The sequence below is a fragment of the Rattus rattus genome, chromosome 9 (genome assembly GCF_011064425.1).
Source record: "Rattus rattus isolate New Zealand chromosome 9, Rrattus_CSIRO_v1, whole genome shotgun sequence".
Classification (NCBI taxonomy): Eukaryota; Metazoa; Chordata; class Mammalia; order Rodentia; family Muridae; genus Rattus; species Rattus rattus.
In genome coordinates this window covers 23,397,439-23,410,642 of record NC_046162.1, presented here as the reverse complement: position 1 = coordinate 23,410,642, position 13,204 = coordinate 23,397,439, and positions in this window count along the sequence as shown.

Genomic DNA, 13,204 nt, shown 5'->3' with positions numbered 1-13,204 from the left:
GGCACCAGTGGAAGGGGAAGCCCTTGGTCCTGCAAGACTGAACCCCCAGTGTACAGGATTGTTGTGGGGAGGGCGGTAATGGGGGAAGGATGGTGAGGGGAACACCCATATAGAAGAGGAGGGGGAAGGGTTAGGGGGATGTTGGCCTGGAAACTGGGAAAGGGAATAACAATTGAAATGTAAATAAGAAATACCCAAGTTAATAAAGATGGAGGAAAAAAAGAAAAAAAATTACAGATTAAAAAAAAAAAAAAAAAGAAAAAGAAAAAAAAAGAGAAAATTATGAAGGCTAAAATTAAATATTTTCTACAGTTTTAATTTTTAGATATAACCATATAGTACATTTTTGTTTCTATTTGCTTATTAAAATGAAATGTGATGTTAGTTTTATGCATTAGTCTTTAATATTTTCATTTTGGTCTCATTCCTAATAGTCTGTTCACAGCAGTCAAATAGAATGTTCTAAACCAGTACTAAACCAGTACTTTTGTGCTTCTTGTTGACTTATAAGGTTAAAAATATAATAAAATGTGCTTACATTATTTAGGATACATATTTCAAAATTTATTCTTAAACTCCAAATGAAGATAAACATGCCCATAATCAAACACACATAATTATAATCATAATTTGAAATGTTTTAAAAATATTTGAGGGTTTTAATGTAACTTGAACTGTGAACCCTGTTTGCTTTTTAAATGTTCGTTTTAGGGACAGTAAATTGCACTAATGTTTGGTTTTCTAACATAAATTTCAGAGGAACCCTAGGGTGAGGTAAATCGTACATATTGAATTCATGTATTTCCATGTAACACTGACATAATTTATATTTTCATCCCGAAGGTAGAACTTCCAGATTTATTTCTTACTATTTAAATTCCCTAGTTAAGAGCATAGACAAAAAGATTCAAAGATGTCTAATCTCTTAAGGTTTAAAAATGCAATCAATCATTGTGTGTGTTGGATTTGTTACTTTTGTAGATTACAATCAATGGGATTTTTGCAAATGATGACAAAATTGGGTACAATGGTCTTTTGGCATTAATCGTCTTAAAAGCCATCTGTAGCAGTTTCATATCTCCATATAATTGCCTAGAGTGGTTCATGTTTTCCAAGGAAAAATCTCTATACAAACTGTGCCTCATCTTCTGTTTTAAGCTTATCTGTTCACTGAATCTGAGATTTTTTTGAATCATTTTTTTTCAGTGATTTGGGAGTTTGCACAAGAACGGGCATAACAAAGTCAAGTTTAGACAGGCTGTGTACTGGGGAGAGGAGTCAGCATCATTCCACACCAATGCAGTGCTTTGATGATTTCTTTAGTGAAAGTGGGCATGGGAAAGGAGATTCATGTGCCCTTAAATTAGTGTGTAACTTTTTCCCTTGGACATTAGACTGTTACACCAAGGAGAATGGACTGGGCAAAATGGACTCTGTCAACTGACATTTGGATACAGGACACATATGGCTATTTCCCTCTTCAAATGGTGAATGTGCACTGGTGGATGAACTCAAAGCCCATTCTGCCTTTCCAATTGTGAATGATTAGTGCCAGAGCTCAGAGCTCAGCCCTTATCTCAGATCTCCTTATTTTCTTACTATCCTTTTATTTTCTTCTATTATGGTTTTCTTCCTTTAAGTTCAATCCTCACAATCATAGTCTGCCTACACGCATACTCTTCATTGAGCTCAGAATATGGTTTACTAATCATGTGCTGGGATATTTAGGTCTATGCCCTTAGCAAACATGCTATTATTTTTCAAGCGAGTTTTTGATTTATATAAAATTCATTATTCTCTAAAACACACTGTCCATTCCCTCTGTCAATGTGAATGTGTTATTTCCTGTTTTCATTACATTTTACTTGCCCATTCCCTCACTGATAGAAACTCTGGCAGCCTTTGGAATCCTGGGATGAGAAACAGTACTTCAACCCCAGTCTTTACATGTGTCTCTGTGGAGATGATGGTGAATGGAAATTAGCACTTACGCTTCATGCTCGATAGGAGTTCAGCAACTGCTTAGGTCGCTCTTGAAACTTTAACTCTGAACGCATATACACATAAGGAACAAAATATGGACTGAACAGGTTATATTTGTATACTTACAAATATGCATCATAACGAAGGCAATTGATAAAATTGCTAAGTTTACTTGTAGATTTCTGAGTTTTACTACGTATATTTTATAAGTATTCTTTGAATATTATTATGTTTAATCTTTTGATGATCTTAAATATTGTGAATGCCTTTCCTGAGCCTGATAGTCATGGTTAGGGCTTATTACATCTGATGCTGGTCCCAGAGTGATCAGTAAGGAGCTATTGTGATTTTTTTGTGACTGTCATTGTAGAGTGTTGATAAATTTTTAACGATTGATTGTTGGATCTGAGAGCAGTAAACAGACTTAATGTGTGCCAATTTCTTGGGTGTAAATATTGACACCATATATATGAAGAAGGTCTCTAATAAAAATGTGTGTCATACTGAGCTGCTGCTTTCTGGCTCTAGCTTATCACTGCCAGAGCTGATCACTTGCAGAACAAAATGTAAGCGTCCATCTGTGCTCTAATTTGATCTTTTCACATTCACTTTTGGGTAAGATTTTGTTCCATTTAACTTAACATGTCAGCTTTATATATTGTATTTACTGGCTTCATATCTTTGATTTTTGTTTTAATAGCCCCTCCAAGACTAGGCTGGTCTTGAACTTGTGACCATCTTCTGTCAGCCGTCAAAGGACTGGAATTACAGTCAAGAGTCATCTGCCGAAGTTTTGTTGTGATCAAAAGTTCGTTATTTATCACAGGAATATAGCTCAAAATAGTTTGCTCAATAAATTAAGTTGCACTTTTCTATAAATGTGTTAGCTTTAGGCCAAATCCAGCATGAGCTATGTTAATTTTTTTTGGATATTTTGTTTATTTACATTTCAAATGCTATCCCCTTTCTTGGTTTACCTTCAGGAAACCCCCTATTCCATCCTCTCTCCCCCTGCTTCTCTGAGGGTGCTCCCCCACCCACGCACCCACTCCTGCCTCCCCGCCTTGGCATTTCCCTACACTGTGGCATAAAGCCTTCCCTGAGCAAGGGCTATTCCTCACATTGATGTCTGACAAGGCCATCCTCTGCTACATATGTGGCTGGAGCCATGGGTCTCCCCATGTGTACTCTGGTTGGTGGTTTCTGTCCCTGGGAGCTCTGGGGGTCTGGTTGGTTGATATTGTTGTTCTTCCTATAGGATTGGAAATCTCTTCAGCTCCTTCAGTTTTTTTCTCTAACTCCTCCATTGGGGTCCCCATGCTCAGTCTAATGGTTGGCTGTGAGCATCTGCCTATGTATTTGCCAGTCTCTGGCAGAGCCTTCCAGGAGAGAGCTATATTAGGCTCCTGTCAGCATGCACTTCTTGGCATTCCGCAATATTGTTTGGGTTTGGTGTCTGTATGTAGGATGGATCCCCCAGGTGGGGCAGTCGCTGGATGGCCTTTCCTTCAGTCTCTGCTCCACACTTTGTCTCTGTATTTCCTCTTGTGAGTATTTTGTTCCCATTCTAAGAAGAAGCATCCACACTTTGTTCTTCCTTCTTGAGCTTCATGTGGTCTGTGAATTGTATCTTGGGTATTCTGAGCTTTTGGGCTAATATCCACTTATCAGTGAGTGCATACCGTGTGTGTGTGTGTGTGTGTGTGTGTGTGTGTGTGTGTGTGTGTGTGTGTGTGTGTGTTTCTTTGCGACTGGGTTACCTCACACAGGATGATATTTTCTAATTCCATCCATTTGCCTAAGAACTTCGGCCAACCTTATGTTACCAGTTGATCAGATGGTTGTTTTCTGCATGTGATTTCTTCTTATTGTTTATAAGGTTGCCCATCCACATTGCTGTAGGAATCCCTTGAATCTCTCCCAGTTCTCAACACTGCCTGATGCATGGATCATTCATTTTAGAAATAAATTCTGTTAAATTAAAAAAACAGTCATCTGCTATGGATGTTTCTGAGATTTCTCAATCTTCTTTCTCTCCCTTCTTCATGCTTTCAATTCCTTTCAATTCTTTAAGCATGCTAAGCATTCTTTATTAATTTGCATTCTAAATCTTTTAATTCTAGCTTTCATACTTTTCCAGGAAATGCTTTTATTTAAGCCTTAACATAATTGGATCTGTTTGCTCCTCTCTTTATCTCTGTTTCTAGATAAACCAAATCAAAGCTAATACTAGAGAGGCATATACATCACAAAGTCAAAATTTAACGTGTCTGGACTCTTTTTTTTCTTTTCTGGTTCATGTATTTGTGTGTACATACATACACACATCACACATATGTATACATCTTTATATACATATATATACATCTTTATGTGTGTGTGTGTGTGTGTGTGTGTGTGTGTGTGTGTGTGTGTGTAGGTCAGGAGACAATCCTGAGTGTCCGTCCTTGTTTTCTAAGTTGTTTGAAGCAAGGTCTCTTGTTTACTACTGAATATGCCAGACTAGTTAGTCTGCGGGATTCCAGGGATTCTTCTGTCTCTACCTTCCGTTTCACCAAAGGAGTGCTGGGACTATGGACACACACTACTATGTCTGCCTTTATGTAACTTCTGAGGAACTGAACTCAGGTTTTCATGTTAATGTGGCAAATACATTAGTCAGTAACACAGCTATCTATCTATCTATCTATCTATCTATCTATCTATCTATCTTATCTATCTATCTGTCTGTCTATCATCTATCTATCTATATCTATCTATCTATCTATCTATCTATCTATCTATCTCATCTATCTATCTATCTATCTATCTAATCTATCTATCTCATCTATCTCATCTATCTATCTATCTATCTATCTATCTATCTATCTCATCTATCTTTCATCTATATGTCTATCTATCCATCTATATCGTCTATCATCTATCTATCTATCTATCTATCTATCTATCAATCATCATAATGCATCTATTTACTTATCTCTTTGTCCACATAACTAGTCTCTGTTTCTTTTTCATACTTTGTTTTCTGTAGTACTTCTTTCATAGTTCACATGTCCAAATCAACCTCAGATCCAGATTAAATTTTATTTCTTGCTCACTTTTCAGTGATTAAACTTCTTTGTATTACGGTTCCCTATATTGCATGGAAATATTTATTTTAGTGATATTTATCAGTGCCTTTATTCCTTAGTTTCTCGAGGGTAGAAGATACCATTAGTCAACTAACAGCAAACAGTAGAGGGCATTGGGACATCAGAGGGATGTGTAGAATTTGCCATTGTTATGCAGTGCAAGTGACATATTTAATTCTGTGCTCTGTAATTTTGGTTCCTCATCAGTAAGGTGAAGATGGCATCTTCACTCAGAGTTGGGACAACAGAAATGCATTACTCAGGTGTATCAGCTGGCAACGAAGTGGATAGTACCCTGTGCTTCTTTGTGACACGTGCAACCCTTGGATATACAGGATATTCAGTTTACAAAAGTTGGGAAAAGTGAAGGAATTCCTCTTAGATCTCTCACTTTTAGTAAAAATTTTGGTTTCTTCGAAAAACACAGAAATAATATGGGAATGTGCTTTTATTTTCATCCTAGATGTGGGATAAGGGGCTACTTCAGATGCTCCCCAGCAGCTACGATTTGCCTCATGTTCTAGGAAGGATTTTGCAGATAAGTTTCGGAGATTGTGTGACATTTGGAATTCTGGGAACTTTTCAGAGGGTATATACATGTGAGGGTCTGAGAGGTGGGGTGGATTGTTGAATTGTTGGTTTGTTGCTGTTGGTTGTGGTTTGTTAAGCAATCATGTGCAAAGAAGAAGAAGAAAAAAATAACAAGAAGAAATTAGATCTCCTGAAGGCGAAGCTCAAACTTGCCCTGAGGAATTTGGCTTCCCTAATCAGCAGGATGTAGTCAACTGATAGCATTGTCCCCTTTTCTCTCCATTTTTTCTCTCCTATCTAGTGTTAGGGTGTTGAAAGGGTGGGAAAATGGGTGCAGAACGGTGGAAGAAAGAAGAACCAAATGCAGGTGACAGTCCTTGGCTGACTCTGCGGTGTCCTGCTATTCTTATGCTAGGATGGCAGAACAAGATTTTTCCTGAGGTTGCCATCCTCCTTTCAGATAAAAATGACCAGTCTCACAGAGTAGTTTGTGGCTCTAATTGGTTCAAGAGATAAACTAATCCTTTCTATTGAATTAGTTGTCTAATGCTCCTTTCTCCCAGGGCAAGAAACTCTTAATCCGTCTCAATGCAGAAGTTCCACTAAATAATGAATCCTTTGTGGGAACTTCTTGTCAGGTTTAAAGGGATTTAAGTGGGTATTTTTTTTAAAAGTATCCTTTATAGCGGCAGGTCTTCTTATATATAGGACCAACTTTATTTCCATTTTCCCTCTTGTCCCTGTGAGAAAAGGACCATCTAGCTTGTCATCTGGCTAACTGGAGTTCGAAGTGGATTTCTGATATCAATTTCACACTGGAAGTGAATTCCTTTTGTACTTGTGGGGTGCCCAGTGGAGTCAAGGGGGTCACAGTGGGGTCACACTACACCTACATAGGTTTGTTTTCTCTCTTTGTGCCATAGAATCAGGGACTCTGGAAGCTGTCAGCTCTTGGTACAAACTCCAGGTTCTGCACTACACTGCCCTTTCTGATTTTTCTCTTCCTATGTTCATTTAGAAACAGGAGCTGTTTTCTTTCAGGATGCAACTCTGGACTCCAAAATTAAGTGTTATAAGTTATTGAAACATATAGTCTCTAAAGACCTCTTTTTATTTATGTACTAATTTTCTTTATTTGACATTAATATTAGGAGCTGCTTGCCACAGTATCATGAAAAGGGACCACAGCAAGGATCTTTTGGTACCATGCAAAACCCACACTGTGCCAGCTCTCTGAGAATGCAATCAAAAGAAGTAATCTGTTATACAAAGTGAAACAGGACTGTTTCTGTAATTAGCACGAACACACCAAACAAAACAAGACTAATTACTGGAGTGGGGAAAAGCAGAATGAATTTTGTGAAAGGCAGGCTATCTTTCTCACTAGGCGGGTTTCTTTTGTGTGGCTCTTCAGCTCTGGAGAATAGGAATTTTCATGACATTAACACAGTTTATTAATGATCATTGTAAGTAACTCCATCCACCTAATTAAATCATCAGCTACAATTGGTAACAGGGGAGGGAATTTAAATGGAGCTGTTCTGACAAAGTAGTTGGCACCACCGTCCTAAATATTTAATACTCCCCGTGGCTGGATTAATGGGAACATTCACTGAGGTGTTTAGCCAGGTCTCTCAAAGGTGACTGACAGACATTTCTCATGCTTTTTTTTCTTTTTAATAAACCAAATTACAAAATTTTGCATACAGTCTGTCACAGAGTATGATGCAGAGTGAGAAATTATAATTAAAGCCATTTTCTTTTAGTCCATTTATGAGACAGTGTGGCTCCTAATGAAGAATCAAATTACTTCAAGAATTTTATTAGGACTAGAAGGGTAAGAATTAACGCGATATGTATCTTTGTATGTGTTTAGTCATGTTAAGACAGTTGAGAAGAGTCTCAAAAGAGACATAGATATTGTGTCACTAAGGATTCCTCTAGCACTGCATACTAGGTAAGAATACTGCGACGGATCCTGAGAGTTCGGGTAATGAGGCAGACTGCTCCCTACAGTCTCATATCACGGCATATCAAATATTAAACAATAATTACAAGTGCAGCAGGGCAACCAAGATCAAAAAGGGAGGAACAAAATATTTAACCCGGCACTCCAATAGCCAGCGAAGATGGAGCGAGGTCCAAATCGTCAGAAAGGAGAAAGTGTTTGAGATGAGGAACCCATGGGACAGAGCAGGGCAAACTTTAATCGCTTTTTTTTTTTTTTTTTTTTTTTTTAAATTTTTGTTTCTGGGAGAGAGCAGGGTAAAGTTTACTTTTCTTTTAACTTTTTAATTTTTGTCTTTGATTTTACGGGTTTATAAGTCAAATATATGGATTTATGGTTTTATAGATTTGGCTTGGCAAAAGTGAACACTCCTGGTGGGGTTTTTAAAATACATTTTTAAATTTTAGAGCAGATTCCGATCCACAGGTATTAAGCAGAGACGGTAGGGATTGTGCCTTACACTCTTTTTTTTTTTTTTTTTTTTCGGAGCTGGGGCCCGAACCCAGGGCCTTGCGCTTCCTAGGCAAGCTCTCTAACCACTGAGCTAAATCCCCAACCCGTGCCTTACACTCTTAGTTTTTAATTTTTTTTTTTTTTTCGGAGCTGGGGACCGCACCCAGGGCCTTGCGCTTGCTAGGCAAGCGCTCTACCACTGAGCTAAATCCCCAACCCCTACACTCTTAGTTTTTATACCTGGTCTTTTTCTTTCTATCTCAGTACGCCCTCTGAGATCTCATATCCCGTGTGGCTGCCATGTGACTTTTGACATTTTTCAGACTTTCCTGCTGTTGATGACCTTGACACATTTGAGGAAGACGGATAAGGGGTTCTGTAGGTTGGCTTTTGACTAATGTCTTCCTGATATTTTCTCTGTGGTTTTGATCTTCTGCAAGGAAGAACAGAGAAAGTTTTGTCCTTAACACATAAAATTGAGAATGCCTTCCATCAACAAGATTATCTGTTGATACAAACTTTGATCATCCTGCTTGAATCATCCTCGATAGTTTCTTCACTGTGAGGTTGTCTTCTATCTCTTTCTTCTGTGTGGTACCGTGCAAGGCAGTAGTGATGCTCTGCACACTAGAAGAGAGGAATCGAGCATCGTGAGTCAGGACAGAGAGTCTACCTAAGGTGTTTGAAGTCACAGATATGTTGTTTGGAGCACATCGACGTTGTCTGCTTTCTGTTTTATTCAGGTCCTCATTGTTTGTCGAGTCTTTTCCCTTTTGTCATTTGGATTTCTTTCAGTTGACTCCATTCTCCCTCTGACCCACTCATCATGTTCTCTCTGTTTGCTTTCTGGCATTGTAGGATACCCCAGAATTATCTGGTGTCTTCCCAAACCCAGCCCCAGAACCAGCATTTCTCTAGTTATCTACTGGTTCTTTTTGGAAAAATAATAGAAATAAAGGTGCAGCTTTTAACTTGCTATTGTGATGTGGGTTCTAGGTCTTCCCAGCAGACAGAGTAAGGGAAATGCATATTTGCAGAGTAGTCATGTAATACCCCATCTTTCAATATTGGTCCATGTGTCCACATCTACTTATGGCAAACTAAGTGTAAGTTGTTGCTGATGGCTCTCACTCTAGTTCATTACCACATGCTCATTCTAGTTGTTTCTCCATGTCTGTAAATGGCCACTCCAGCAGTGTAAAACCTGGCTTCTGCCATCTGCTATCCATTTACTTAACCGTCCAATTCCAGTATATTCACAGAGCAGTTTCGCAATCATCCCAGCTATTACCCCTGCCCAGTTTTCTGATCCAGAGGATGTACATTTGATGGTGGTCAGAGTAGAATGTCTAACTGCCTGCTTCCCTTCTTGCCTGCCTTTCCTTCATCCATCTGTCCACGATCATCTACCTATCCCCCATACTCATCCACATCTCATTTATATATCTGTTAAGAGAGACATAGTATATATCTACTGAACACATTTATAAAGCTAAGAGAGGCATAGGAGCTTTTGCACCAGAGTTGCTAGTGATGGATTTGAGTAGATGAACTCCTACTTTTCATTACAGTGTATTTTAACCGCTTTCTATTAACCAACATGCGAAATTAACTGAGTTGCTACTTCTTTTGAAAATGTACTGGGATGATGATGATGATGATGATGATGGTGGTGGTGGTGGTGGTGGTGGTGGTGGTGGTCATGAGGAGGAGGAGGAGGAAGAGGAGGAAGGTGATGATTGGCATGCCTAAGCCTTTTAGCAAGTGCTCTAATTTTTATTATCCTCATGCATATCTGTCCCAACATTTGAATTTGTACAAAATTAGAGGCACTCATATGTTTCTAAACTGGGATGACAGGTTTTCCACTTATTTATATTAATTATATGTTATGTGAGCCACTGAAGATGTTTGGTAGAAATCAGGCCTCATGCTGAATACCTAGAAACTGTCAGGAGTGTAAAGACGGCCGTTGCGTTAGGCGATCAAGATGATTGCAAAATAGTGAGCTCATGCTTTAAATAAGAAGAGTTTTAGACCTACCATGTTTGATAAATGTATTTAAGTTTTCACACAAAGTTTAAGAAACTCACATATGTAGGGAAATTAAGGTGGCCGATTTATGAACAGTGGCCACTTATGAAGAAAAAGCAGTGTGTGCATTTAATTTGTGATGCACTCATGGTAGATGGAAAGCATCTGGATCGCACTATGATTTGAAATTAATGAAAGTTTATAAAAATATAAAAGTATCCCACACTGGAGGCTGGAGAGGGGGCTCAGCAGTTGAGGGCACTCGACTGCTCTTGTAAAGAACCCAGGTTCCACATAGTTTCAATTCTGCCTCAAGAGATATGACACCCTCTTCTGTCCCGCCACACCCCAACCCTAACACCACGCCCGCAAGCAGTGTACATACACATATGTAGGAAACACTCATCCACACAATTATAAAGCTTTATCAAAGCCCTCCCACTTTGGCTAGTCTCAATAGATTTACCAACTGCTTATCCCGCTGGATCTGAGAAGAGAGTTTCTACTATGGTTTGGCTCTTGAGCATAAAATGAATTTCCCAGACTTCTGTGGTTTGGTTTGATAGTATAGTTATGGCTAGAAATTTGCCTCTCTGCCCCCAAATGTAAAATTTTGGTGAAAATTTGCATCAGCTCCCATGATAGTGCTCAAATGTATTGCATATGATGAAAATCCACCCTCTAACCTTCTCTCATCTCTGTGCCCAGGAAGCAGGGATTCTCTTAGTGGTATAGGACACATCACAGCTGACTGACCACGTGAGGCATGGGGACTGTTTCTTCCGATTTTCTTCTTGCCAGGTCACATGTGCCTAAGCATGGTCTTCAAAGAAAATCACCAGTTTGCTCAAAGATTATTTATTTCATTGTAGGGCAAGTGATTGCTCAGGGTTCCTATTCTGCAGTTTAGAGGCGGCCATGGCTCCTTTTCATTCAGATCAGGTAGTGCACTCTCCTGTTTACTACACTACACTACACTACACTACACTACACTACACTACACTACACTACACTACACTACACTAAACTACACACACACCATTTTTCATGAGAGAATAGTGTTTTATACATTTTATATGGATGGCTGTAGAGATTACCATGTTTTCTCCAGTCAGTTGTCATGACACAGCCTCACTAGGCTGGACTGAGGATTTTCCAGTAAGTCTTTCCTGAACTGTCTTCCTTTCACAGCATCCGAAGGTGTATCCCAAGCTCAGCAAAACAGATTGTACTTGAATTTCTTAGACGGATTCTCTAAATCTCTTAGGATTTAGGAGGGTGTGGAGCATGGCTGCCAGTTGAACTATGGAAGGACTAACAGACAACACACGTGGTACTGCTTCCGAGATGCTTCTGAGTTCACTGTGGGAGGGGCGGTACCACTTACGTTTTTTTCTGCCCAACTTCTAGCTAATATGCAGAGAGCTTCTTGGAGGCGCTCCATAGGACCTAAGATTGCATTTCAAAAGTCCCTCTCCATCCTGAACTTCCAGGAACTTTTCGGTACAGATTTTTAGCTTGTGGTTCTCTGTGGCAGTCTGCCCTGGACTTTTCCCACCGGAAGTAATAGGCTGCTGAGTGTTCTCTGCCATCTTACTCATGTCTTGCTTCTTGATCTCGGGACCTCCCCTCCCACAAACAAAATGCCGCCAGTAGCAATTGTGACAGCTTCTTTGACCTCAGCACCTGCCATTGCTTATACTCCATCATCCTCTCTGTCCATCTACCTCATGCTTCTAAGAAGCAGCGAAGTCCATCAGTTACAGGCACAGAGACTTGGTAGAAATAGATCTCTTGAGGATGGGGCGCTAGTAGGGTCACAGTTTCTTAGTGCCTGATCAGAGATCCTATCAGGATTGCATTTAGTTTCTTCTGCAGCAGCAGCTCCATACTTCTCAATCTGTGCCCCCTTCACTGCTTCCAGAGTCTGGGCTGGAGGTATCTGGCTGGTGGTACTTGTTTCTTCCTTTCATTATGATGTTGGGCAGTTTGCTGAGGACCAGCTCTGCAAACACAGCTTGTTTCAGTCGCTGACAGTTTTGATGCGCTGTTTTTTTTTTTTTTTCTTTTTAGCTCCTGGTTATATTTCTCCTCTTCAATTAATTTGACTACAGGCTTGCAGTAATATTGGGTGTCAATTAACGTGTCCCTGAATTCAGGAGCATAGTGGCCACACCTCCCCTGGGTGAGCCCTAGAAGCTTCCAGATAACATACCTTACTCCACGGTCAGCCCAGACTAGCACCAGCATTGCCCTGCCTTCAGTGCAGGGACAGGTATCTTGAGTGGCTACAAGAATCCTAGAGTACTGCCTACTGAGGGTACTTTACAGGAAGAAGCATGTAAAAGCACTGGAACTCTCAGTATCTGACCCAGGATAAGACCTTCATAAGGAAGCACTCTTCGATCAATGGGGAAACACTACAGTACATATATCATAGTTTGCTCGGGGTATAATCTAACATAAGGAATGCTTGTGGGAAGTGGAAAAAAGAGCTAAGTTATTTGCTCAATTGTGCCACATCTAACAGGTGGCCTCATAGATAGATTACTGTTTCTCTAACCTGTTTCTATTTGAATTTTCCAATCTTTCAAATGCTTTGTGAGACACATTCTCATGACATATGTGGAAGGGGTTATATATAATCCTTTACTTATAAACATGCTTACAATTCTGTACTCAGATCAGAAAGCAACGGGGCCTAGCATTTATCTGTGGAGCAAAGGCCAGGTTTGGCATTCCACAGGCTTGCTAAGGACTCAAAGTCATCTGTGGTTTTCCTGTTATTCCGATAAGGCTGATGGTGGAAAGTTGTCTAGCTAGGTATACGACTAGATTATCAGGTCCCTGTATGATCATGATCTTAAGTAGAGCTGACCCTTAGTAACAATTCCAGGAGAACTCTCTGAAGTACAAAGAAGTAAAGGAGAGAGTAAGAATGTACATCCATTTTTCTTTCCTTCTCTTTTTGCACCCATTTCTTATTGACCCCCAAACCCACTTTAGTAGGGAAAAACACAGTTCCTAATATTAAGTAAGTGATCCCAACCTTTTGTTTTTGCTG